The sequence below is a fragment of the Tupaia chinensis genome, unplaced genomic scaffold, assembly GCF_000334495.1.
Source record: "Tupaia chinensis unplaced genomic scaffold, TupChi_1.0 Scaffold000039_1, whole genome shotgun sequence".
Lineage (NCBI taxonomy): Eukaryota > Metazoa > Chordata > Mammalia > Scandentia > Tupaiidae > Tupaia > Tupaia belangeri.
The window spans coordinates 1555140-1559297 of record NW_006159494.1 but is presented as its reverse complement, the minus strand read 5'-3'; the positions used below and the strand labels follow the sequence as shown (position 1 = coordinate 1559297).

The following is a 4158-nucleotide window of genomic DNA, read 5'->3' as shown; positions in this document are numbered from 1 at the left end:
AAAACTTTATGAGCCATCATTAGATGACCTGAGCTAATCAGATGCAGACTAGAACAGGTGAGTTAGAGGTCAATTCCATATGTTCCTATAGGAAAAAGAACAATCCAGTATAGCGTCAGGCACTTTATGATATAAACCCTCAAAATTGGAGGCTTACAAAAATGAAGCCAAGTTGCCCAAGTATTCATGAGATATTTACTAATGATGAGATACTTTGCTGGGCAATTAAAAATAATGAATACCCTCCCAAAAGGATGTGTCTGGCTGTTTAGAGGTAAACAGCAAAATCAACAGCTTAGAAAAAGGCAAGGTAAGTCACCACTGTGAGAGGCACCTGGAGAAAGATCCCCGTTGTCCAATAACACAGCAGTTTTCCCAGATATCCTGGGCTAATAGTCAGACCTTACTCTGTTCATTAAGCAACCTATATGCACGTTTCAAATTTTCTGGATTGTTCGACCCAGTTAATGACAATTGCCCTGTCAGGTAAACTACTTGCTGTAATTTAATAAACCAGAATTCTAGTGTATCAGTGTCTCTCTTACTCAGCTAACAATGCCTAAAAGTTTATCCATTTCTGTGTTAGATGACAGTTCAGTGAAAGAAGGTTGGTCAAATCTCATAATCAGCTACCAAGGAAAGAAATATCTCATCACAAAAATACCACAATTATAGTGGCAAGATTTTAAAGAAATGGTCTCCCAGTAGATTTTAATAGAAATTTTGAATAGTTGGGGGGAATACCCTTTATGACTAGGTCAATAATATAGTAAAACACAAACACAAAAACTTTCTGTATATACTCACTGTATACATACTTTCTGTATATATCACAAGTCTAATCAGAAGAAAATACACAGAAAAGGAAAAATTTGTAAAATATCTGCAAGGAAAGTTCTTAATACTTTGTTAGTTATAAAAAATTCCACTTTCCTTTAGAAAAAAACCAAGCCTGGAATGAGATTTTTGTTTTTCTCCTACACTGCTGTAATTACTGCAGATTTATCTGCAAAGAGGTAAATTTTCCCTTGAGCTTGAGCACATAAGGAATCAATAAAATAGATTTGAAAACCCTCATTTAACATGACTGATTAAAGTCACTCCAGCTATTTTTAAAGAGCCCAACTCTGGTCTCCAGGTAGGTTTCCATGAAAAGTTTGCATCCTTAGGTGCGTCCCCAATAGGCTTGGTTACAAGAGTCCACACTACCTGTGAGGATTCCTTGAATATTGCATAGTGTTCTGTTGTGCTTGATTGGCACCTGGCTTCACATTCCAAGAATCTCCTTTGTAAATAGTTCTTTCCAGGGGGACCAGGAGGACGGTTAGGGACTCTGGTAAACATACAGATTCTGTGAAAATTTTCTGACTAGCCGATGCAAATTTGGATACTGAATGTGGAAATGCAAAATATTGAATAACCTGTAAATTTGGGTACTGGGTGTGGAAATGCCAAAGTGTTGAGTCTGATGTAGGTTATAACTAGGTACTTTGTTAATAGACTTATTTGTGGCATAGACTAGTTTCATGAGGTGTCCTGAGTCTTCAAAACCAGTTGACCTGAATACCCCAGAATTTCAATTCTTTCTGATAGGACCATTCTGAAGGTCTTCAATGTAGTTTTGTCTTTCCAAGCAGTGTCCTTGGCACCTATTAAATAATTCAGTTGCGTCATCTGGCTTCATGCCCTCTACATCAATCCTGTATTTGCAAACGATGTAGCCAGTCCTATTTAAACCATGAGCACAGTGGATGCCAATGAGTTCATTGTTACCTTTATTTTCTTTCAAAAATCTATTAACAGCACATTTGAATTTAAGAATAGTGTCATCATTGGGCACTTGATGACCAGCTGTAAAAATTTTTAAATAATGAACAGTTTCTGGAAAATCCTGTTTATAATAGCGTTGAATATAGTTTAAGTCAGTAATCAGTTCAAGCACTTCATCTTGTTCTTGAATTTTGTTAAAAGATCCAAAGGAGAGAAGCATTCTTCTGGAACAAGATTCTTCTCAAAGCCCTTAGAGAGGTCAGCCCCGTAGTACAGCAGTTAAATATTATGCAGAGGAAGCCAGATCCCATATGGCTGTCCAGGGTTCAAGTCCAGGCTCTGGCAGCTTAACCACCGGGCAGGGATGGGCACACTTGCACATGCCCAGGATCCTGATAAGATAGAGAATTGGAGGAAAAAGGATTGTGGCAAGACCAGACCCTGTTGGCAGGTGCTTTCTCTCTGTCTCCCATGAACACATGCACCCTCTTTCACAAGGAAACTTTGAAAACAATGAAATGAGTTTCAGGCATCTGCTATCCAACTGCAAGATAATCTCTCCACTAAGTCCATTGTAGCTGTCTCCTCCACATCCACCATCACCACTGCTGCCACCAAACTACTGTGACCACTAATGTTTCCTCGATGATCAAAGTTGTCACTACCACCAAAACCAAAGTTTCCAGAACCGCTTTGACCATAATAGTCATTTCTTGTGTCATTAGGGCTTTCCTTATGTCATAGCTGTGGCCTTTCAAAGTATGGTGTTTCTGAGCAACAACCTTATCCATAGTCAAAGCCCTTCTTCTAGCCATTGCCTTGGTTGGTCATGATTTCAATCACTTCAAGTTTCCCATACTGTTCAAAATAATCACTTAGTTAATATTCTTCAGTGTCTTCTTTAATGCTACCATAAAGACCTTTTCACACTTCACTGGGCACCATGTTTTCAAAAGTCTTCATGAGGAAGTCCTCTTTGCTTTCATAATTTCTCTATCCACCTCATATTGGCCATTGCCTTGGTTGGTCATGATTTCAATCACTTCAAGTTTCCCATACTGTTCAAAATAATCACTTAGTTAATATTCTTCAGTGTCTTCTTTAATGCTACCATAAAGACCTTTTCACACTTCACTGGGCACCATGTTTTCAAAAGTCTTCATGAGGAAGTCCTCTTTGCTTTCATAATTTCTCTATCCACCTCATATTGGTGTGCCCCAGTTGCAAAATTCCCAAAAGACCGCCAAGCTCTATATGGTCCCAGTCACACTTCACTGGGCACCATGTTTTCAAAAGTATTCTTGAGGAAGTCCTCTTTTGTTTCATAATTTCTCTATCCACCTCATATTTGTGTGCCCCAGTTGCAAAATTCCCAAAAGACCGCCAAGCTCTATATGGTCCCAGTCAGGGATGGGCTGACTCTATGGTCTCTAGTTGCTGGGTGTAGTTGATCACGCACAGGAGTGTCTGGTTGGGGGTGGCCTGGGCCAATGTTCATGTTACGCAGTCACCAGGTTCAAGCAGGACAGCACTTGGTTAGGTACTTATGGAATCAACAAAATTTCTCAGAAAACAGAAACCATACCATTTTTTTCTTTGAGTCTCTTCAAATATCTGTTAAGGAGAGTCACCTTGATAGTACAGCACCTGGTATACTTGGGCTCTAGGTCCAGAGGCAACTACCATCTAATATTTAAAGGCCTTTATCTTGTGGGAGACAAATTGGGTAAGAAAATGGAGTAAACTAGAGCCAAAAATAAAAATTAGAAGCACAGTGAATAGAACACTCCATGGGAGCAAGGGCCAAGGAGCCTACTGGTACCAGAGGCCACTCTAACCATCCCATAAATCAGCAGCAGCCTGTTCTTTTTCTGACCATCTAGTCATGGAGCCGTCGAGCCACAGTCTTGATAATGTCTGACTTGTAGTCAACCTCTGGAGTGACTAGAGCAGAGCTGCCGCTCTCTGGTCTCTGAAGCACCATCACAATGGACCCTCTTGGCCCATCCTTATGGACCAAGGCCTTGGTGAGTCTATGGAAGTAGTACTCTTGGCTTTGCTGTGACAGACTCACAGGCTAACTTTACAACTATGTGAGGCCCCATCTAGACTAGTTGGTGGGTCTCCTCTCTTCTAGTTGTTTTACTGTATATAACATTAAAAGATAGGGGAACCAGCAGTTAGAGTAATGGCTATGTCGCTGGACTCCCACATAGTCGACTGCGGTTCGCATCCCGGACCTGGTGGCTCAAAATTCATGCCGGGCGCGTGTGCGTGAGTGCCCAAGATCTCAAGAGGAGAATGGAGGAGAAGGGATTGCGGTGTGGCCATCCCCCCTGGGGGGTGATTTCTCGCTTTCTGTCTCTATGTCTGTCTCTGTCTGTCTGG

General features: G+C 41.0%; 1 pseudogene; it reads right to left on the bottom strand.

The window, feature by feature from the left end:
- Positions 1-1205: 1205 nt before the first annotated feature.
- The window catches only part of LOC102468224 (RNA/RNP complex-1-interacting phosphatase-like), an 8216-nt pseudogene continuing 5263 nt past the window's right edge, over positions 1206-4158 (bottom strand).